The following is a 24553-nucleotide window of genomic DNA, read 5'->3' as shown; positions in this document are numbered from 1 at the left end:
CATCAGTATTTAAAGGCATAAATATTGTTGCTTCTGTCTTAATGAACATTATAAAGAAGACAGACAGCCACCACAGCAAGTAATGAACCCTCATCAATTCACTCCCACTGAGGATCCATCAAAAACAAATGTCCATATGCAAACCTGAACAGACCAGAGAGTGCAACTACGTTCAACCCCTAGGAGGACTGGTGGGGAGTCTTTACAAACTCAAGTCCACTTCTTTTGTTATTTGACCTCAAGAACCCTCAGACTGTCTTCATTATAATGATGCACATTTGTATGTATGAGAGCTATAATTTATTGATTCTCAAGTCTCTTTTCCTCAGAGCCAGTTTAAAACAATTAGGATTTGCAAGCTGTTCCATAAAAGATAAGCACCCAGCATCAGGGGTGATATTTCACAAAGGCTGACTACTGCATGTTAAGTAGGTGATTGCTTCTGTGGCCTTCAAGTGCCTCAGCTGTCCCTGTCCAAGGCAACTGTCCCCCATGTTCAAGGTGATGATGGGGGAAGATGGGAAGTGGATTTTAAGCTTATTCGTTAACCAAGTTCAAATTTTAGAAAGCATTTCTCACTGTTTCAATAGCTGTAGGACTTGAGAGCTTTATTCTCTCCTTCAAGAGAAAAAATTAATAAGCCAGCCAAGGTTACCATGTACAATTATCAATTGTACCTGTCTTCTTTACACCAGTGCTCCTCTGTAACTTCAAACTCTCAAAAGTTTTCGATAAGTTAATTTAAGATCAAAATTAACAGTCTAGTCCATCAGCCAGTTCTCTATTAAGTCAATAGATAATGTAAGACACAGGAAACAGAATGAAAGAGATGCAATAGATTCAAGTATTCATCATTTACTCAATTGTCACCACATTAGAAATGGAAGATGAAAGTAAATTTAAAAAACCACAGTTCTTGATGGGATAAAAAGGCTTATGAAAGTAATATATGTGGTGAGCTAAGTAATATAACAAAATGCCAGGGGAGTTGGGTCAGGATCCTTTCACTCATCTGGAAGGATGAATAAAACTTTGACAGATGAGAAGGAAACTGGATCCAGTTAAAAACCATCTGTCTCAAAGGAATTATGGGGTGCCTGGGTGGCTCAGTGGGTTAAGCATCTGTCTCTGGCTCAGGTCATGATCCTAGGGTTCTGGGATGGAGCCCCTTATTGGACTCCCTGCTAAGTGGGGAGTCTGCTTCTTCCTCTCCCTCTTTCCCTCCCCACAGTCATGCTCTCTTACTCGCTCTGCTGTCAATTAAATAAACAAAAAATATTTTTTAAAAAAAATTTTAGGGGCACCTGGGTGGCTCAGTGGGTTAAAGCCTCTGCTTTTGGCTCTGGTCATGATCCCAGGGTCCCAGGATCAAGCCTCGCATCAGGCTCTCTGCTCAGCGGGGAGCCTGCCTCCCCCATCTTACTCTGCCTGCCTCTCTGCCTGCTTGTGATCTCTCTCTGTCAAATAAATAAATAAAATCTTTAAATATATATATATATATATATATATATATATATATATATATATTTTTTTTTTTAAAGGAACTAAAGAAGGTACAAATAAACAAAGCTCTCACATCCTTTCACCAGTGTGTAAATTTAACTGTCTCCAGATATTCATAAATGTCCCAGGGGCAGGAGTAAGGAGGGGCTGGGTTGTTTAAATCATCCCCAGTTAAGAACTTTTTAGAAAATTAACACTTACACTTACACACACACACACACACACACACACACACACGGTCTGATTCTTTATTGTATATTCCACTTATTCCTGTTGCTGTCATGCTTTTCCTCTCTCTCACACACACACACTTCCACACTCTTCTACTCCATGGGTGAAGCCAGGCAGGCTTAGCCCCACCGGCTACATTTTGCTCCCTTTACTCCAATATCTCTTGAGTTCAAGGACAGAGTCACAGGAACCAGTGCCCAGCCAGCAGGGAGCAGGGGTGTTTTGGGAAACAGCAATGCAGCATACAAATTGACTGCTTATTTAGACATGGAGAAAAAAACTAGTAGCTGCTCAGATAATTATGTATGTGCCAGTTGATAAAAAATCAGTGCTGTTTTAAAAGAAAATAAAGTTACTTAATAACCCCCTCCTTGTCTCACAATCAGAATGCTACAGATATTTTAGATTTTTAAATAGAAAGTAAAACATGTCAATATAAAAAACAACAAATGAACACTGAAGAAAAAAAATTACAGAAAAAAGGATGCTAACAAACCCAAGATGGATTTATTACTTTCAACTAAACCCTAGATTTGCACTCCTACATTTATTTGCCAACCAAAAAAAAAAAAAAAAAAAAAATTACAATATTCCCAAAATAGCAGATAAGAATGAAGTTCTCTGGGGGTACAGATGACCTCTACTAATTGTCCAAACTGCTTCAGACTGGACAAGTTAACAGCATGGACAAAGATGGCACTAGCATACCCAAGTTTCTGCACCATTTTATTTACATTGGAGGATGAAAACTGGAAGACTAATACGAAATCTAGGCAACCAACATGTACTTAAAAATAACGCTCACTATGTAACTTTGAAGCCTTAAATTTTTCTTTGAAGATTTAATTTGAAAACAAAGAGATTTCACATAAGAATTCCAATTTCCAGCTTCTCTTAAAAAAATTCAGAGCAACACTGGGGGGTAACTTCCCATGGCAACATGGACTTAGTACCTGCTCTAGAGTCAGGAACCCACCTTCCTGTTTTCCCCAGTCCCCATTGGACCAGCTTCATACGGTGCACTATGTGACTGGCCCCACTTAGCACCTGAGCTTTCAACTTTATTTTAGGTAGAGAACCAAGACAAAGGAAGTTTACCAGTCTTCCCCAGTTAAAAATGAGCAATCTGATCATGAAGAATGAATCAAGGTTAAATGCTCAAAAGATAATGCTTTCCTCTACAGACAAGAAGAAAAAATGGATAATAGAATTTTGATATTAGCCATCCCTGTAGACTATAAAACCAGAAGGATATACTACTACTGAGCAGAAGGATTAAAACTACTTAGAATGTTTTCCCACTTAGAATGTTTCCCTATTGTATAGATCAGAAAGTACTTGCAGAACAAAAGTGTACTACAGTGCACAATTTGGCTCTCACTCTTCAACCATCCCTGTACACACTGCCTTCCTACAACAGATGGAGTTACCTTCCCATGGAGTTACCAGCCTCCTGCCATTCTCCCATCACCATGAGGATGTGCCCAGGCTATGCTGTTGGAAGGTATGGGATCCACGGTTGCCCAGTGGCTTCCAGCTTAGATCAACAGATCAGCCAGTCGAACACAGACAAATTAGTGAGTCTAGGGATGATAAGCAGACAGCTTAGCTAACCCAATACACAAGCAACAAACATGTATTGTTGTATGCCTCCAAGGTTTGATCTGTTATGCAGTAAAAGCTAACTGAAAAATACAGTTCACAAATAAATCATTGGATTTGGTTCAGAAGATGGCTAATTTCCTGAAGTTTCCTCTTAAGCCTACTCTCCATGAGAAAACAGGTTGGTTTCAGGCTGTCTTCTAATGGTAGAAGAAAGAAAGGACAGATTCAAATTAGGATTCAGAAAGTAAACATAAGCAATTGATAAAACAAGTAGTAACTGATAAAAACAAGCTAGTAATTTTTGAGAAAAAATTCTAAACTACCATAAATAGCAGTTGGAGATATTTGTTCTCTGTAAAACATTAAAAAGAAACAAGCAATTTCTTAAGTATATTATGAAGTACACTTGTTCTCTTCCTCCTTGTTTTTAAAGTATAGAAAGAGGGACGCCTCAGACCTTCAGCTGAGGTCTCAGGGTACCATGAAGTGCTCCTTGCTCAGGGGGGAGCCTGCTTCTGCCTCTCCCTGTTTCTGTTTTTTTTTTTTTTTTTAAGATTTTATTTATTCATTTGTCAGAGAGAGAGAGAGACAGTGCTCACAAGCAGCAGAGTGGCAGGCAGCTGCCTCTGCCTGTTTCTGCCTACCGCTCCCCCTGCTTGCACTCTCTGACAAATAAATACATTAAAATCTTTAAAACAAAATATAAAAAGAAACTCCTCTTGACTTTCCTAGTGAACAAAACAACACTAAAAATTTTAAGAAAATATTTTATTGCTATTTATACCTTAGATTTGCATATTGCTCTCTGGCTTACAAAGCCTTTTCATTAGCCTTTTCTCTCTTGATCTCCATTTCAATCCAGTAAAGTTGGTACAATTACAACCCACTGCTTTTGCTGCCTTTAGAAAAACAAAGCTTTGAGTAAAATACTTGTCTGTGAGGACTCTGCTAAAAGGCTACAATAACAGAAATGGAATCCACATGTTCTGTCTCTAAGCTAGTGCTTTTTGCACTGCATTCTATATATTAAAAAACTATGTAAATTCCAAATACACTGCCCAATCACTGAAATGTTTTGTCTTCCCCTACCATATTTCTTATGACCCACCCTCTCGCTCCAAGAAATGCACCTAGGGCCAGAATATTCCATACGTACTTGTTTAAAGGTTTATATGATGAATATAAGATAATAAAGTACTAAAAAGGTGCTGTAAACCCAACTTACTACTGCTATTTTAAGATGTCTTTCAAATAATCCTTCCTCTTGTTAAGAATATTTACAACACATTTCAGGAAGAGAAGTATACCTATTTTTTTAGAAACCATACCCTAAAACCTTAAACTTTAAAAAAAATATTCTCTTCATAGTGTATACATATTTTCTGTTTCTCTTTTTCTGCCACTCTCAATACCCAGACTTCTCTCTTGTCCCATTACTCTTTTACTTTGCATCTTTAGATGCATCTTTTATGATGAAAAAAAGAATGGAATATATTTTTATTGTACTTCTGGATATGTTTACTCTAGAGTTTGGCATGTATTCTTATTTTTAGAAATGGATAAATAGAATGATTTGTATATTCTTTCCAAAATATTAAAAAAACACACACTTACAAAATTTACTTTAAAAGGTCTGGAGTTCTTAAGTTTGACTTGAACCATGAACTGTTTCTGGGAATGCTTTTTAAAAGCATGAATAAAAATGTTAAAACCTATAGGGTTAGAAAGGAATCCAATTATAATGAAATGCACTACAGTATCACTGAAAACCAATTACATTTAAAAGTTAAATTACTGGGAGTACATAGAAGTAGACCCTGGTTAAAAACCTCAATTTCAAAACCCTTCAGGAAAACAAAAAACAAACCAAAAAAAAAAGTTGAAATATTAATGCTGAATAACTAAGGCTTTCACATCACAGCTTATCACATGACAATAACCCTACAAAGTACTATTGTCATCACAATTTATACATAAGAGGCGTAAAGAAGCTAAGTATGAGTCTCCAAGTTTATATACAGCTCCCGTGACAAGGCTGAGTCTTGAACCTTTCTCCAAAGCCCACATTCCTATTTATCCCTTCTCATCGCCACTGGAACCAATAATCATTTGGACTTTTCTCAACTCAGTCCTAGCCACCAAAATAGTTTCTCTAACTGAGTCTTTTTCTAGCCTTTCCAGCTCTCAAGGACACTTCACTGCCCATGGAAGATTGAGTCTAAGTTCTTGAATCAGGAATTCAAGACCCTCAGCTAGCCACTCTCCTCTCCAACAAAAGAACCATAGAAAACGTAAGGTCTGCGTTCAGCTCTCAATCCCAACTATTCTCCTATCACTTCCCCCTCCCTAATATTGTGAGTTCTGTCTAGAACACCTTCTGCTGTGTACTATTGCCACTTAATGAAATTTCACTCATCTTTCCAGGCATAGCACAAATAATACAATCTCAGTGAAGCCTTCCATCTCCAGCTAGAAGGGATCTTTCCAACCTCAACATTCTTATAGCTCTATAAGGATAGCAAGACATTTATTAAACATGTCCTTAATGTAACTGTTTGTGTCATGGAATTTTTCTTCAATTCCTCAAATATAACAAATATGGCAAACTCATTTCCCTGCTGGATTCATAGCCTAGAACCTTCTTTTCACTCCTTTCCCTTACTAACTCTTAATTTCTCCTTCAAATCTCAGTTTACAGGAAACTTTCCTTAAAAAGCTTTCCTTCACTGCCCCCACCCAACTCTGGGCAAAGTGCCCACAGTGAATACAACTTCATCTCAGTCCATGGACTGCTAACTGGCTGTTTACTGGTCTGTTCCCTCAGTAGACTCTAAATTTCATCAGAGACTCCATTTACTTTGTTCATGGTTGTGTTTCAAAACCTTGCATAGTGCTGGGCATGTAGTTGGAACATTTTTAAATGGATTTACAATTAAATTTTCTTTATTACCCTGTCTAATTAATCCAGAGACAAATTTCAAAGAACAGGACTTCACAAATAGCATGTACTAATTAAATAACAGCTGCATGAAATAATTCTAGTGGTAAATGGCCTAAATTATCTTAAGCCTTCAAACAATATGTATTGAACTGAAAAAAAGTGTAAAAATGAATACTTGATAATGTGTCTGTTTAGGGTAAACAAGGACAAACATTTCCAATTGACTTGAATACATGTATTAAAACTTATAACTGAATCAAATTTGGAGAGTTTCCTTGACTTACTACAAATCACTTTAGTTTATCATTGTCGTTTGCAGCTACCTGCATTCCTCAATTTTTATTTATCTGTACTATGGAGCTCTAAACTCCCAATTACTTAGGCTCTTTATCATCTGGGTCCATTCTCAGTACTGCTTCAACATACCAATCACTGCTCACAGGTAAACCTATTTTGCCATTTTAAGGCCTTCACTCTCCCACCATCAAGCTTTTTCTTTCTTTCTATGATCTATAAAATTTGCCTATCTCTTCTTCCTTTAAAACACTATCATAGGGCTTTTAGTGATTGGGTCAGAGGAGGCCAAGGTGCAACTGCCTTCAGTCCTCCTAAATCCAAGTTCTTCCAACACTAGCCATTTCCGCCATGCCACCTAGGTTCAACTCCAACCAAATCAAACACATGTACCTGATGTGCACTGGTGTGGAAGTCAGTACCATGTCTGCCCTGGCCCCAGAAGATAGGCCCTTGGGATCTGAATCAAGTAGGACCTTCTGTCTCCGCCCCGATTATCAAAACCCTCAAGGAATCACCAAGAGAAAGAAACAGGAAAACATTAAGCACAGTGGACATATTACTTTTGATGAGACTGTCAACATTGTCTAAAAAATGTGTCACGGATCTTTAGTCAGAGAATTCTCTGGAACCATTAAAGAGATCCTGGGGATTGTCCAATCTGTGAGCTGCAATGATGATGGCTGGCACCCTCATGACATCATAGATGACATCAACAGGCAGTGCAGTGGAATGCCCAACTACTTAAAAACTACAGAGGAGGGGTGCCTAGGTAGCTCAGTGGGTTAAGCCTCTGCCTTTGGTTCAGGTCATGATCTCAGGGTCCTGGGATCAAGACCCACATTGGGCTCTCTGCTTAGCGAGGAGCCTGCTTCCCCCTCTCTCTCTGTCTGCCCCTCTGCCTACTTGTGATCTCTCTCTGTGTCAAATACATAAATAAGATCTTTAAAAAAAAAAAAAAAGAACTAGAAAGGGAAATATTTCAATAATGAATCATTTGACAACCAAATAAATAAATAAATACTAATCATAGGTCACTTCTTCAATGACATCTCTCTTCATTGAGAAAAGCCTAGTTCAGGGCTTACTTACTTTAATTCACCCCTCCATTCATCTCTAAGCGCATTTGTCCAGGAGCACTCACTCATTCATTCATGAGCACTTACACGGCAAATCTGATGCACAGGGTAGACTCTAAATGTTCATCAGCTAACTGGATTCGTGTAACCACAAATACTCCCCTCTCCCAAACACTCCAAGCACCAGCATTGTACAGATCTATGTTAAGAGTTATAAGAATTTCAGGGAGGTGTGCATTATCTGAGAAAGGCCAGATCAGTCTCTTAGGATCATTGGTAACAATTAATAACAAGACACCAGAAACAAGGTTAAAAATCTAAAGGACAAACACAGAAAAATATTTGTAATATATGAGAATGAAGGGATTAATCATCTCTTTTTAAAAATGGGGGGAAAAAAAAACAGTGCAGTAGTAAAGGATACAAAAGGATATGTAAACAGGCTATTCACAGAACATACACAGCCCTAACATATAACGTACTTTACTTCCCTAACAATTGCAAATTAAAATGATAAAATCAAATTCTTGTTTCTCGGTTTTGTGCAGATGAAAAAAAGCTTTGGCACGGGTACACCTTGCTTTAAGAGTATTAACTAGAATAATTTATCAGGGTGCCTGAGTGGTTCAGTTGTTTAAGCATCTGCCTTCAGCTTGGGTCATGATCTCAGAGTCCTGGGATCCAGCCCTGCATGGGCTCCCTGTTCAGTTGGGAATCTGCTTCTCCCTCTCCCTCTGCCCCTCCCTGTCCCTCCTGTGTGTGTGTGTGTGTGTGTGCACGCGCACACGCTCGCTCTCAAATAAATAAAATTTTTTTGTGTGTGTGCTTTTAATTTCTATTTGGGATTCACTTGATGAGGACTAATGCGTGGGTTGGTCACTTCACTACTGATATATAAAATCTTTTATAAATAAATAACATAGACTAATTTTTCTGGAAAACAACTGGCAAGACAAAAATAAGTAATATGTATGTTTTGACTCAGAGATTTTATAATAAATATTATTCCAAAAAAATAAAAGCAGATGAATGTATACATCTTACATGTAGGTGTGTGTATAATTTCACTGCAGAATTAGAAAAGAGAATAAATAAATAAATAAATAAACAAGAAAAAACAATACATTAAATGGATCCAGTCGTTGAGATACTGGTAGCAGTTAAAACAGACAAGATAGAAACTTATGTGCTAACATGTATTGCATTAATAAGAAAGAAAAACACACTATAAAATAGTATGAATAGACTGGAAACATTCCATAAGAGAATCAACCTAGTGACAATATTAGACAGATAACAATGAACCCTAGATTATTTTCATATTACTCCCAGATGTATCAAGACAGTATTTCAGAACTTCAGGGCTAGATTATTCTAATCAGGCCCCTCCATCTCTAAAATTCCTTAATTCTAAGAATTTTGTACAACATAGAATTTTTGTACATCTAAGAATTTTATACATGGTGTTATTGCAAGGTCCCAATGCATCTCCCCTCTATATTGAAGGGCCCTTTATCAAAATGCAATATGAAAATATTAGGGCTCCTGGGTGGCTCAGAAGATTGAGCATCCCACTGTTGGTTTCAGCTCAGGTTATGATCTCAAGGTTGTGGGATCGAGCCCCGCATCAGGCTCCATGGCTAATAAAGAGTGTGCTTAAGATTCTCTCTGTTCCTCTCTCTTAGCCCCACCCCCCCCAAATAATAAAAAAATCTTTAAAAAAAAAAAAAAAGCTAATAGACCCCTTTGAACATATAAAGAGATAAGTAACAGTAAACACAGCTTATATAGTATATCTAATCTAAAAATGCTAACTGTAAATCAAATCTGATTAGAGAACAGTCATAAACACCAATGCAGCCTCTTTGCAGTGGGCAGGGCTGGGATTTGTCAAAAGATCTGGGGACAAAGACCACTGTTTTGGCTCCAGATAGCAAGCAAGTCAAAAAAATCTATCTGAACCTCTACTGCCTCAATTGCAAAATGAAAATAAGAATTAAAGTATTATATCAGTAACAGGTAAAAGGTGCTTAAAACATGGCTTGGGACAAAATGAGTTCTCAAATACTTGTCTAACAGAAACAGTTACATCATTGTTGCTTTTAAGTTATCTAGTTTGTTGCCCTGAATTTTTGTAACATCAAATCTGTTTGTTCATCTGAACTTTTGTTCACCCGTTTCACAACCATCCTATCTTTATACTACAGGTTAGAAAGGAGTTTCTTGCCCCCCAAAAGTCTATCTCTTACCCGCCCTGTGTAAAAATCTGTTAACTCGGAAACTTAGGGAGAAAGCCTACTTACAAAGCACACCCCCAAAACTCCGTGTTGTTCTCCTCTGTGTTCTCCTCAGTGCTCTTCTTAGGCACATATGTCTGCCTCCTATCATTTCTTCATGAGGTTCAGGGCAAAAGGCCTCGTCAAGTAGATGATCTTTGGTCGCCCCTACACTTTCCCCAAACCACCTACAGATAAATGAAACAAGGGGTAAGACACAACTACAAACTTAATTTTATATATATATAATAAAGGATGAAAATAAGCTCACCCTCACCATGCACAATTTATAGCATAACAGACAACAAAGAAAATGCTCCTTGTGTCATGCAAAAGCCCCAGTGAATTCATAGGAATTCTTCACATCCAAGTATCCAGCCAGCATACTCTTCACTGGTCACTTCCACTCATGCCTGGTCACCTCTTGGGCTGGCCTAAGTGTGAACTGTAGCCCAAGTCTGGCTAAAAATAGTGTCCCTGAGCAGGTCTATCTGTAAGTGAACTCACTAAGGCAGGCAATGAAGTTAACATGTTACTTTTGAATTTAAAAGCCCAATTCTAGGGGCGCCTGGGTGGCTCAGTGGGTTAAGCCGCTGCCTTGGGCTCAGGTCATGATCTCAGGGTCCTGGGATCGAGTCCCGTGTCGGGCTCTCTGCTCACCGGGGAGCCTGCTTCCTCCTCTCTCTCTCTCTGCCTGCTTGTGATCTCTCTCTGTCAAATAAATAAACAAAATCTTTAAAAAAAAAAAAAAAAAGCCCAATTCTAGAGGTGCCTGGGTGGCTCAGTGGGTTAAAGCCTCTGCCTTCAGCTCAGGTCATGATCCCAAGGTCCTGGGATTGAGCCCTGCATCAGGGCTCTCTGCTCAGCAGGGAGCCTACTTCCTCCTCTCTCTATCTGCCTGCCTCTCTGCCTACTTGTGAGCTCTCTGTCAAATAAATTAATTAATTAAATCTTAAAAAAAAAAAAAGAGCCCAATTCTATTTCTAAGCCAATAATGAACTATCTACTAGCACTTGTCAAGGAAATATTTTATAAGCTGCCCAACTGTTCCCACATTTAGTACTGCAAAACAATAAGTAAAAGTAAAATGTCTTTGGTGGTAAGAGAGAGCTCTGGACAGAAATATTTTCAATTCTTTGTAACTGCTTTCAAAGCAGTCAGGAAGAATCCACAGAAAGCTCTTCTAAGAACTGGTCATTGTCTACACAAAAAGTAGTTCTGGAGGGGCGCCTGGGTGGCTCAGTGAGTTAAACCTCTGACTTCTGCTCAGGTCATGACCTCAGGGTCCTGGGATTGAGCCCTGCATCGAGCCCTGCATCGGGCTCTTTGCTCAGTGGGGATCCTGCTTACCCCTTTCTCTGTGCCTGCTGCTCTGCCTACTTGTGATAACGCTCTCTCTCTGTTAAACAGATTTAAAAAAAAAAATTTTTTAAAGAAGTAGTTCTGGGAATACATATATAAACAACTGAAGAAAAATGCACTCTGCAAAAATTAAATCAAGATAAACTGTCAGAGGGTTCAAAGTGATCCATGTCATGCAATGACAGAGAAGACGCAGGTAACATACACACACACACTGCGCTCATCTAACAAAGAGGCAAACTTCCCAAGGTAAGTCATACAAACAACCAAATTTTTCTGTACCAGTGTGAAATGGCTGAAGTTTTAATCTTCTCTCTATGCTGCCAATACAATAGTCACTCGCCACATGTGGCTACTGAGCTCTTAAAATCTGGGGGGTTCGAAATGACATGTGCTGTAAATGTAAAACATGTAACAGATTGTGAAGACTTAGTGCCATTGAAAAATTTGTTTTAAAAATGTAAAATATCTCAAAAAGGTTCATCTGGCTACATGTTAAAATGGAAGCATTCTGGATATCCTGTGCTAAACAAATTCTTAAAATTAATTTCACCAGTTTCTTTTTACTTCTTTAACGTGAGTCCTAGAACATGTAAAACCCGTGTGTGTGGCTCATCTTCTGTTTCTATAACCGAGCACAGTCCTGCAGAATTAAAATAAATAAATAACAAATACTGAGCCCTTCCACTGTGTCAGGCCGTGTGTGAAATACCCTACACCCTGCTCAGAACAAGGCTGCAAAGTGGTTTTACAAGACATCTGCCTAAGTGACCGAGCTTCGTCAAACCAATTAGAGATGCAGCTGGCATTCAATGTGAGGTGTTCCTAGGAAGTCACTTAAGTAAGGGACTGTTAACACCCAACTTCCACGACGGCCTAGGAAAGCCAGGTGGCGAATACAGCGTTCCCGAAAGCAGCACTTTTGTAACCAAGGAACAGGTACAAAACGTCGTTATATCCCAGGCAAGTTCACACCATTATGAGCCCAATATCCTTGACAGCTCAGGCTTCGCAGCTGCTGGCACCCAGACCACCTGCTCCTCCCAAAAGGCCTGTGGAGTTCAAATTCCCCCGATAACCTAACCACGACCGGACCGTAAACACTCATGCTGAGGCAGGGGCGTCGGGACACTTGGCACGCTGTCTCCCCCCACGCCGACGCACTCCACCCGTCCACCGCCACCCCCCAGATAGCCGCAGTTTCGGCGTCCGCACCTCTGGGACTAGTGGAAGAAGGACCTAAAACTTCTAAGACAGAATAGGGAAGTAGTAAAGAAAGGGTGAGGAGGCGGTTGGGGGCAGGTACCTGAGATAGAAGAGGACCCCAGGTCCTTAAAGCCGGATCATCGCCGAGGCCTCTCCCGGCTCCCACGGCCGCCAGCGACCCAGAAGGTGCAACTGACCTGACGCTGCGGCGCAACCGACTATGCTCTCCCCAGACTCGCAGCTATGGCAACTTGAACTAGCCGCCTAGCCCCAGCGAGAGAACAAGACCCCGCTGCTGCCGCTTGGCCCTCTGGGAGTTGTAGTCCATCTTGTCCTCAAAAGTAAGGAGCCATCAAGAGAGTTGCCCGAAGAGAAACTTCAAATCCCAGGATGCCATATGACAGGCTTTAGGGCAACTTTCCCGGAAGAAGCCGGATTAGCTGGCACCTGAGTCCCTAGGCCGCGCCCTCTTGCCCTGTTCTTTTTTCTTAAAGGGCCGGTAGATTTTATAGGCAGGAAACACCTGATGGTGAGTTAGCTGCCTTGCCCCCGACCGTAATTTATTCAGAAAAGTCTAAAACATTTACTTTTTAAAAAATAAGAAAAATTCAAGGTAGTTGCAATAATAACTGACTCCGTTTCTTTTACTCCTTTCAGAATAGGGAAGAGTACTTTCCAGAAGTGAAATGTACAAATCCCCTTAATACCAGAGCCCAGCATCTTTTTCCGAAGGCTCACAAATTCTTAGAACTGGAAGGGAACAGAAATGATCTAGTCAAACCCTTTAGGTCTGGAAGGCGTGAGTTACCCAAGATCACATAACTCATCAATAGCAAACCAAACAGGGGTGTTTGGCCTAGGTGCCCCTCTTCTGTAGTTTTTAAGTAGTTGGGCATTCCACTGCACTGCCTGTTGATGTCATCTATGATGTCATATTTCTCAATATGTCCATTCAGTCTAGGATGTCATCTCCTCAGTCATTCTAGAAGATGAGAGAGACATATTCCACCAAGTAGAAGTTAGTTTCAGTCGGGGCGGGAACAGGGGTGGGGAGGGGTGGTGGCTATAAAAACCTCAGCAAATAATTCAACTTTGGAAAAGCTATGAAGAAGTGAAAATCAATTAGTCATGTAGAGCCTCATTTCCTCGTGTTCTGCCAAAAAGATCATTGATCACTTCCTCCTCAACGCTAAAATCAAAATTTGCTTTATCTGTGAAATCTTTCCTGGCTACTTCAAGAAAACCTAGATCGCATTCGATGCAGTTTCCCTATTTTGTGCTGTAATTATCCATTTCCCATTATATCAAACTCAGCCCTTCAAAGGCAGGGGCCAGATCCTTTCAAATCAGTATCTCTTTTCTCAGTCTTCCTCACTTCACCTCTTCCTCTCTCTCTCCACCTCCCCCCACCACACATACACAAAATCATCAATAATTAGCATACAAATTTGATATATTCAAATAATCCAATTATTTTATCTGGCCAGCATTGAGGGGTAAAGTTTATTTCATAACCAGTTTTAATTCTTCTAAAATTACCTATGTATTTTCATGTCTTCAAGCTGCTTGCTCATAGTTTTATTCAAGAATATATTCCACCTTATACAGAGATTAAGATAATTCAAAAGAGCCATAAAATTTTCCCATATGCATGCAGAGACATAATAACTCTGAATTTTAATTTTTCAAAACAATCATATTCATTCATGTAATTCAACAAATGTATGCCATATCTTTCTAGCAACCAGACACCTGTATTACACACTAAAGATGCAATAATCATGAAGAGATGAACAACAACTTCTTTCCGTTCATGTTGTTGAGTCAAGTGAAGAAACATTTGTTAAACAAATTTCTACAAATCTGGATGATAAAGTACTGTGTAGGTTTCCATGGAGAGACGTGAAAGAGAAACTTTTTAGGCAAGTGATATCTGATCAAATGCAAGATCTACCAAAAAAGCTAATGTCATTTTGGGCTGCATTAATAAAAAGCAACTGTCCACCACCTCTCTTCACTGGTCCAACCCTATTCAGAGAAAAGATTAAATTCTGGAGACCCCATTCTTAAAGTGATATTAACAAAATAAAGCAAAATCAGAGGACGCGACTGGGACGAATGAGTGGAGAATAAGATTTGAATTCATTATGACCAAGATATTTTAAAATACACTATTAAATTAAAGCAGGTTTTTTTTTTCAAATGATGTGCTCTCAATCCCCATATATGACTTCAGAAAAAATCTAGTGAAGTCAGATCATAGAATCGTTCTCCTCCTTAACAAAACAGACAAAATAAGAAAGCCAACAAAAAACGTTTTACATAAAATGTGTGTTATAACTCCCAAAAACATTTACTGCCTTTAATCAATATGACAGACCCATATTATCCAACCCCAAAACCACACTCAAGTAGAATCACCTGATTTTAGAGTTGGAAAAACCCACAAAGATTATCACCTGCAGAACCCTTCTTTTGCAAACAATGTAAATAGAAACAGAGAGAGATTACATTGTTAGTAAATAGAAACAGAGAGAGATTACATTGCTAGTGTTGTTATAATAAAATACCTGATTTAAGAGTTGGAAAAACCCACAAAGATTATCACCTGCAGAACCCTTCTTTTGCAAACACTGTAAATAGAAACAGAGAGAGAGTACACTGCTAGTGCTGTTATAATAAAATACCACAGAATGGGCTGCATAAAAAAAAAAAAAAAAAAAAAACACAGGGATTTATTTCTCACAGTTAAGGAAGATGCAAGTCCAAGAGCAAGATATCAGCAGGTTTAGGTTTGCCTGAGGACGCTTTCCTTGGCTTGCAGGTAGTTGCCTTCTCTCTTTGTTCCCACATGGCCTCTTCTCCATGAAGGCAGGTACTTGAGGTCTCTCGCTGTTATTATGAAGATACCAGTTATTTGGGATTAGAGCCCCATCCTCAAAACCTCATTAAACCTTAATTACCTGCTTACAGACACTACTTTAAATATGGTAATATTGATACTTCGAGCTTCAACCCACAAGGCTGGGGAGGCAGACCTGATTCAGTCTGTAACATGTGAATTTCTCAAAATTATACCCATTTACAACTAGTGTCACCAGTGATCTTCCCACAACACAATACCTCAATAATGGTAGATGTGACAGATATTTTTTACATACCTCAGCCGTATCACCTCTTAACTTGAAATGATTCTACCCACAGTCTTGGGCCCCAAAGCTTTGTTTATATTATATAAAGCCCCTTTTCTAACCGTGGCTGATTGGTCCATGGCTGAAACAATTTGGGCCCATCAGTTTCTTTATCCTTTGAGGGTTTAATATTGGGACCCTGACATTCAACTCGTTGCCTGAAGAGTCTTGATGTACAAGTACAAGCTGAGGCTGTCACGGTGATGTGACCATCTTCATCATCCTTTGAGGAGTAATGGAAAAATCTAATCTGCAGAGAAAGAGAGAGAAATGAGTAAATCAGCAAAAGTAAACTGTGGAGCCCCAGAGAAAATAAGCCTAAAAGGACAGAACCTTGACTCCTGACAAATTCCAAGTTCCTGGCTTTAATCTCTTGTTATTTCCACTGTATTCCACATACTTGTGTTCTGGGATCCATTAGAGGCAGCCGAAGTTGGTTAAATGCACTGATTCTTGACGGAGAGCACCTGGGTTCACATCTTAGCTGTAATACCTCTCTGCTATCTTTTTTTTTTTTTTAAAGATTTTATTTATTTATTTGACAGAGATCACAAGTAGGCAGAGAGGCAGGCAGAGAGAGAGGGGGAAGCAGGCTCCCTGCTGAGCAGAGCCCGACGTGGGGCTTGATCCCAGAACCCTGGGATCATGACCTGAGCTGAAGGCAGAGGCTTTAACCCACTGAGCCACCCAGGTGCCCCACCTCTCCGCTATCTTATCTCAAGCAAGTACTCAATCACTCTGTCATCACTTCTTCACCTGCCAAATGGAGTAAAGTTGTTTTGAGGATAAAAGAAATGAATGTATATGTAGCATTTCACCCAGTGCCTAGTCCATAGTAAGCCATCAGTATATGTTGGCTGATATATAATATGATATCCCAGAAAGTTAGTTCCATGAGCACTGAAACTTTGTTTATTATTTTGTTCTAGATGCTGAGATCAAAGAATATACCTTGTTGCCTTCTGAAGATTTCCCTTTGAAGCTTAAATTCTATTGATTGAAATCCAAACACTCTTGACTAAGATTACTTCGGTGAAGCCCAATTGTCCAGCCTGTGAGATCTGAGATCTTAACATTACATTAATTCTTGAGCGATTTCATCAGAAACTATTTCAAACCATACCAAACATTAAAGATCTAAATGGGCTGGGACGCCTAGGTGGCTCAGTGGATTAAAGCCTCTGCCTTTGGCTCTGGTCGTGATCCCAGGGTCCTGGGATCAAGCCCCACATTGGGCTCCCTGCTCGGCAGGGAGCCTGCTTCCCCCTCTCTCTCTGCCTACTTGTGATCTCTCTCTGTCTGTCAAGTAAATAAATGAAATCTTTAAAAAAAAAAAAAATCTAAATGGGTTAATCCATAGAAGGTTCTGGGATGGGACTAGTCTGAGAGTCCTGATACCATCATCATACCCGAATTCATATAGAATGGATAAGCAGAGACAAGGAAAGAAAGCTACTCCATTAAAGGCTTTTGGACAGCACTGTTTCAAGTAAAAGGAGCAGAAGTTGTATTTTTCCAATACCTCGCAAATTCATACGAAACAAAAGCAACAAATTGATTATTTCCATGTGACAGAAAAACATAATTGCAATATTAACTAAGAATTTCCTCAAGTATTCTCTTTTCCCACTTGGTTCTTCTCCCACCTCTATCTCATCCAGCTAAGCTGGTCTGTGCTTATAGCCTCAGAGAAGTTACGTGACCACAGGAAGCAGAAAGAGAGAAGACGAGAAAGAGAAGAAGGAAAAGTATTCTCACCCTGGCAGGTGAGCCATTAAGCACCTAGATTCTCACATAAGACTGGTCACATAACTTGCGGGGCCCAGTGCAAAATGAAAATGCCAGGCCCTGTTCAAAACTGATTCAGATTGTCAAATTGGTGTCAGCAGAGCCTTAAACCAAGAATAGGGCCCTGCGAAATTGCACAGATTACCAATGGGACAGAACAGAGAGTCCTGAAATAAACCCACAATTATGGTCAATTAATCCATGCCGAAGGAGGCAAGAACATACAATGGGGAAAAGACAGCCTTTTCAATAGTAGTACTGGGAAAACTGGATGGCTACATGCCAAAGAATGAAACTGGACCACTTTCTACCACCACACCAAAAACAAACTCAAAATAGATTAAAGATCTAAATGTGGGACCTGAAACCATACACTTCCTGGAAGAGAACACAGGCATTTCTCTGACATTGACCATTGCAACATTTTTCTAGATATGTCTGGTAGGACACAGAAACAAAAGCAAAAATAAACTATTGGGACTACATCAAAATAGAAAGCTTTACAGTGAAGGAAACCATCAACAAAACAAACCAACCTACTGAATGGGAGAAGATATTTGCAAATGACATATCCCATCAGGGGTTAATATACAAAATACATTAAAAAAAACATACAACTCAACACTTCAAAAACCCAGAACAATCTGATTTAAAAATGAGCAGAGGACATGAATACTTTTCCAAAGAAGATATATAGATGGCCAACAGACACATAAGATGTTTAACATCACTAATCTTCAGGGAAATGCAAATCAAAACCACAATGAGATATCACCTTATACATGTCAGAATGGCTATAATTAAAAAAAAAAAAAGACAAGAAATAGCAAGCGTTGGTGAGGATGTGGAAAAAAGGGAACCCTCCAGCACTGTTGGTGGGAATGTAAATTGGTACAGCCACTATGAAAACAGTATGGAGGTTTTTCCAAAAATTAAATATAGAAATTCCATATGATGCAGTAATTCTACTAGTGGACATTTTACACAAAATGAAAATACTAATTCAAAAAGACTTGTACATGCCCATGTTTATTGCACCTTTTTTTTTTAATGATTTTATTTATTTATTTGACAGAGTTCACAAGCAGGCAGAGAGGCAGGCAGAGAGAGAGGAAAGAGGAGGAAGCAGGCTCCCCGCCGAGCAGAGAGCCCGATTCAAGGCTCCATCCCAGGACTCTGGGATCATGACCCAAGCCGAAGGCAGAGGTTTTAACCCACTGAGCCACCCAGGCGCCCCGTTTATTTGCACCTTTATTCACAATAGCCAAGATAGAGAAGGAACCTAGGTGTCCATCAATAGAGGAACGGATAAGGAAGGTGTGGTATATATAATAAGATCATGTCATTTATGACAGTATGGAAGAACCTAGAGGATATTATGCTGAGTTAAATAAGTCAGATTGAGGAAGAAAAATACCATATGATTTCACTGATGGTTGAGAGAATTGAAGGAAAAAGAGAGAAGGAGCAAAACAGATGAAAGGGAGAGGGAGTATACAGACTTCTAATTATGGATAAATAAGTCAAGAGAATAAAAGGCACAGCATAAAGAATATAGTCAATGACACTGTAGTAGCATTATATGGTGACAAATGGTAGCTACACTTGTGAACATAGTATATAATATAATATATAAACTTCTTGAATTACTATGTTGTACACCAGAAACTAATGTAACATTGTGTGTCAACTATACACAAATTAAAAAAATAACAAAAAGAAATCGTACATCACAAACCCATGAAGCCAATCTTGCTCTCAGAAAGGAGCTGGCCCAATGCTTATAAGCAAAGGATTTGGAAGAAAATATCACGAATGGAGCATCTGGGTGGCTCAGTGGGTTAAGCCTCCACCTTCAGCTCAGGTCATGATCTCAAGGTCCTGAAATCAGACCCACATCAGGCTCTCTGGTCAGCGGGAAACCTGCTTCCCCCTCATTCTCTCTGCCTGCCCCTCTGCCTCCTTGTGATCTCTCTTTGTCAAAATTAATAAAGAAAATCTTTTTTAAAAAATTATAAACAAGAGCAGTCCCCCCAAAATAGAAGTGACTCCTGAAGGGGAACTGTGGAGGGGAGAGGGATGGGCGGATGCGTGAACCAGATGGTGGATATTAAGAAGGGCACGTATTACATGGAGCGCTGAATGTGATGCATAAACAATGAATCTTGGAACACTGTAAAAATAAAATTTAATTAAAAAAAAAAAAAAGAAAGAAACAGCAAAGAGAGTCCTCAGATGGGGGGTCTGGGGGCCAGAAGTGAAGATGTTGAAGGAAAGCTTATGTCCATAGAGTGCCCAGCCTCCACTCAAGACTCAAGCAAGTACTATTCATAGCCTAAACCTAGTTAACCTGCCCATTGGCATTAAGAGAGAATGTTCCTTCAAAAGCAGCCTGCATTTTGTCTAATGATTGTCCAGTACAGATAATGGTCATCAGTACCACTCTACTTTGCTTGGTTCCATCTAGCCACTCCAGATGGGCAAGCTCCCTTGTAATACCACAGGACAATTATAAATCATAAGAAGGAAGATGAAACACCAAAATGGGATGCTAGGCTAAGGTAAAGGAAAAATCTCCAACATCCTGATTTGTTTGGACTGAAAATGGAACTACTCAAAATTCTCTCTGAACAATGACAGTGATGAAAGCCATTCTCTTTAAGCCAGACAAAGTGATCCCAAGTGGTTCTTGACCTTTTCTGCAATCAAGTTTTCAGATAACTGCAAGTCTGAGGAGAGTCAAAATAAGAAAAGATATTCCAAAGATGGCAATGCCCATTTCTGAAAGAACCATCATCAACCATTCATTGTGTAGAAGCACTGTTGATTCCATACAGTTCTTTTTGGTCACACAGTTACAAATTATAGGTATCTGTCACTGTCAGGAACATCACATATAAAAATCACAGCAGTTTGTAAGCATTCAGGTCAAAATGAACAACTACTAATGTACAAACCCAAAATTCTAAAACAATTCATTAAAGCAAAGTAATACAGCCTTTGCTCTACTTTAATAGACACCTTTGGGGAAAAAAAGGGGGGGTTGGGAATTCACACTAAATACTCTTTTCTGATATTTGGACCATTTTAATGGTTCTTCTACCAAAAAAATATGTCATGTTCTATAGCCATCTCATTAATCTGTTATATTTAAAGGGATTTTTGTGTGTTTTTAATAGATCTGAATGCTAACACTTTTCTCTTTACTTAAAGTGACTCATTTTCTCATCTCATGTGTTCATTTGTCCTAGTTTAAAAATTATGCTAAGGAAAGAAAGTTGCTTTATTGATTGTCATAGTAATTTGTTGAGCAGGCTGTTAGAACATGGTTATCCTGAAGGCTTATTCGATTTAATGAACTGAAAACAGTAGACATAGTAGAATTTACCTGCATTATAATTGTCACCAAGCCAAATTTATACAATCAAAACCCTGATTAAAATGTTACAGATCTCAGGATACCACTTCTTTACCTAGAAAAGATGGAGAAGCAGAGACCAAATTAACCCTCCCACCAGACTCAAACAAACAAACAAAGAAACAAAAGCAGGTAAAATATACAAAGCAATGCTTTTTAAAACAGTCAACATCAGACAAAAAAGGGCAATGATCCCTGAGAGACAGGAATCAAATAAGATTAGCTTTAGGATTGCCAGAAGTTCCTGCCTTGAATTTCCACGCCATGGTACCAGGAGAAGGAAGCCAGGCAGATCCCAGTGCATTCTCTGAATTGAGGAAACAGAGCTGAGAATTTGAAAAGCCCAATGTAACTGGAGTGTGCAGGACAAAATCTGGAGGGAAGAGAGCTACACAGAAAACTCCAGAGAACCAAAAAGAGTCTCCGTGGAGTATTCTGCAGAGCACGCAACTTCCTGAGCTTTTGAGGAAACTGAAGCTAGAGAGGGAAGCATCTGACAAGATGGGAAGGGAAAGTGCCTGTCACACAGGACCAGGAACAGTAATTACTCCCAACTGCTGGACCGAAATGCTTCGTTATGCGTGGATCATTAGGTGGAATACTCAGAAAAGTCTTGGCCCAGGAATGGGGAATATCTAGTGAAAGATCAAATGCTACTCTGGACCCACCTAACAAAACCTTGAAAGCAAGATCCAAAAAGATCAAACTGTTTCCCAGTAATTAATCATATTTGGTAACAAATATCAAGAATATTTATATGAAGGCAAAGAATCCAGCACCAAAAGGAGTAAAATTTATAGTATCTATAAATAGATCTATAAATCTATCCAAGCAAAGATGATCAGGCATGCCAAGAAGGAAAATGAAACCTTTTTTAAGAAGAAAGATAAACCAATGTAAACTGACCCAGAACTATCAAAAATGTTAGAATTACCAAACAAGGACATTTTTGTGGATTGAATTGTGTCCCTCAGAAATATATCTTGAAGTTTTAATACCCAGTCCTTGTGACTGTGACCTTATTTAGAAATAGGGTAGATATTCAAGTTAAATTGATATTCAAGTTAAATTGAAAGTTATTATATTGGATTGGGGCTCACCCTAATCCAATGACTGGTGTCCTTATATGAAGAGGGAACTTTGGTCATAGAGACATGCAGAGAGAACATCTTGTGATGACAGAGGAAAGACTGGAGTGATGGAAGCCAAGGGACATTAAAGAACATTGCTAACCATCAGAAGCTAGGAGCAGTAAGGAAGAGCCTTCCCTAGAACCTTCACATAGAACATGTACCTGACAGCAACATGATTTTGGACTCTTACCCTCCAAAACTAGGAGGGAATTATTTTTCTGTCGTTATAAGCCATCAAGTTTGTGATACTTTGTTACCATTAAACAATACAGACATCAAGATAGTTATTGTGTTTTATATGTTCAAGAAGTTGCTTAGAGACAGGGAAAATGTGAAAAAGGCTTCATTTGAAAATCTACATATGAAAACTTCACCTGAGATGAAATTTATACTAATGAAATTTATACTAATGATTTATACCACATCAACTATTTCAGAGAAGGAAAAAAAAAAAGTAATTTGAAGACACAGCAAAAGAAACTATTCAAAATAAAAAAAAAAAAAAAACAGAGAGAAAAAGAAATTTTCTAATGAAAAAAATATCAATGAGCTCTTTGTGAGACAACTTTAATCAGCCTAATAAAAGTATAATAATCAGAACCCTCAAAAAAGTGGAAAGAGATAGGGAATAGAAGAAATATAGAGAAATAATGACTAAAAAATTTCCAAATTTAATGAAAACCATAAATACACAAATCAGAGAACCTCAAAATACTGCAAAAGAAATATAAAGAAAAATACGTCAAGCTACATAATAATCAACCAGTGATAATGAAAGTCTTAAAAGTGGGATGAGGGAGGGGAAAAAAGAGTGTGTCACAAAAGAACAAAAAAAATTATGACAGGGGCGCCTGGGTGGCTCAGTGGGTTAAGCCGCTGCCTTCGGCTCAGGTCATGATCTCAGGGTGCTGGGATCGAGTCCCACGTCGGGCTCTCTGCTCAGCAGGGAGCCTGCTTCCTCCTCTCTCTCTGCCTGCCTCTCTGCCTGCTTGTGATCTCTCTCTGTCAAATAAATAAATAAAATCTTTTAAAAAAAAAAATTATGACAGAATATTCATCCTTGTAAACAATGCAAGCAACAAATCAATGTAACAGGGTTTTTTAAATACTGAAAGAGAAAAATACTGTCAATCTTTAATCTATGTGTAGCAACGATATACTTTAAAAATGAAGGCAAGACTAATATTTTTTCAGACACACAAAAGCTGAAATCATAACCAGAAGATATGTACTACAAGAAATGTTAATGAAAGTCTTATGATTTAAATTCTTTTAAAAGATAATTGGCTATCAGGACGCCTGGGTGGTTCAGTCAGTTAAGTGTCTGCCCTCAGTTCAGGTCATGATCTTGGAATGGAGCCTGGGATCCAAGGAACCTGCTTCTCCCTCCCCCCCTCACCCTTCCCCTACTTTGTGCACTCTCCCTCTTTCTCACTCTCTCTCTTTCTCTCTCTCTCGCTCTCTCAAATAAATAAATAAAGTCTTTAAAAAAAAGATAATTGGCTCTCTTAACAAATAACAGTGAATTATGGGACTTATAACTTATGTGTAGGCAAAATGCATGGCAAAAGGCCATAGGAAAGAAAAAACAGAAGTCAAGTTCTTAGTTCATACATAAAGCGGTATAATATCAACTGAAAGTAAACTATAATAACTTAAAGATGCATACTGCAAACTCTAAAGATGCATACTGCAAACTCATACATAAAGCGGTATAATATCAACTGAAAGTAAACTATAATAACTTAAAGACGCATACTGCAAACTCTAAAACAACCACTATACTAACCAGACAAAGAGTTATAGATGAGTCAATAAAGAAGATAAAATGGAATGATGAAAGTTCCCAGATTGACCCAAAAGGGTGATTAAGAAAAGGGGGGAACATCAAAAAACAAATGGGACAAATAGAAAACTAGTAGCAGGATTATGGACTTAAATTTATTATCAGTAATGACATATATAAATAATCCATACAGCCAAAACAAAAGGTGAGATTGTCAGGTTGAAAACAAACTTAACTCTATGGTATTATAAGAAATGTACTTTAAACATAAAGATATAAAGAGGTTGAAAAAAGTATAGAAAAACAATAGCATGCTAATGCTCATCAAAAGAAAGTTGGATTGGCTCTATCAATAAGTACATTAAAGAACAAAGGATATCACAAAAATAAAGAAGTCCCTTTAGTAATGATAAAGGCATCAAATCACCCAGAAATAAGAGAGTTCCCATGCGCCTGGGTGGCTCAGTGTGTTAAGCCTTTGCCTTCTGCAAAGGGTCCTGGGATCCAGCCCTGCATTGGGCTCAGCAGGAAGCCTGCTTCCTCCTCTCTCTCTCTGCCTGCCTCTCTGCCTACTTGTGATCTCTCTCTGTCAAAAAAAAAAAAAAAAAAAAAAAAGAGAGAGAGAGAAAGAGAAAAAAAGAGTTCCTAAACATTTATGTAGCTAATAATAGAATGTCAAAATACACAAAGCCAAAACTGACAGAAATGGAATGGAAAAAAAGAAAAATCTCCAATGTAGT

At 38.8% G+C, this 24553-nt stretch overlaps 1 protein-coding gene and 1 pseudogene across 12 annotated transcripts in view; one reads left to right on the top strand and one right to left on the bottom strand.

Moving 5' to 3' along the window:
- CEP128 (centrosomal protein 128) overlaps nucleotides 1-12801 on the bottom strand; it is a 393959-nt gene extending 381158 nt beyond the window's left edge. For 6 of the 12 annotated variants that reach the window (XM_059182627.1, XM_059182634.1, XM_059182633.1 and 3 more), the window contains exons 1-2: nucleotides 12598-12799; nucleotides 9957-10117 (exon numbers count right to left, since the gene is read on the bottom strand). The gene's annotated coding sequence lies outside the window, so the exon portion shown is untranslated. Of the gene's footprint in view, nucleotides 1-9956; nucleotides 10118-12597 lie in introns of all 12 variants that reach the window. The other 6 variants (XM_059182630.1, XM_059182635.1, XM_059182632.1 and 3 more) reach the window with 3 other exon arrangements.
- Nucleotides 6926-7322, top strand: LOC131836808 (large ribosomal subunit protein uL11-like; annotated as a pseudogene).
- Nucleotides 12802-24553: the final 11752 nt, after the last annotated feature.

The sequence above is a fragment of the Mustela lutreola genome, chromosome 7 (genome assembly GCF_030435805.1).
Source record: "Mustela lutreola isolate mMusLut2 chromosome 7, mMusLut2.pri, whole genome shotgun sequence".
NCBI lineage: Eukaryota > Metazoa > Chordata > Mammalia > Carnivora > Mustelidae > Mustela > Mustela lutreola.
Note: the sequence above shows the minus strand (reverse complement) of the source record. Positions and strands in the feature narration are given on the sequence as shown.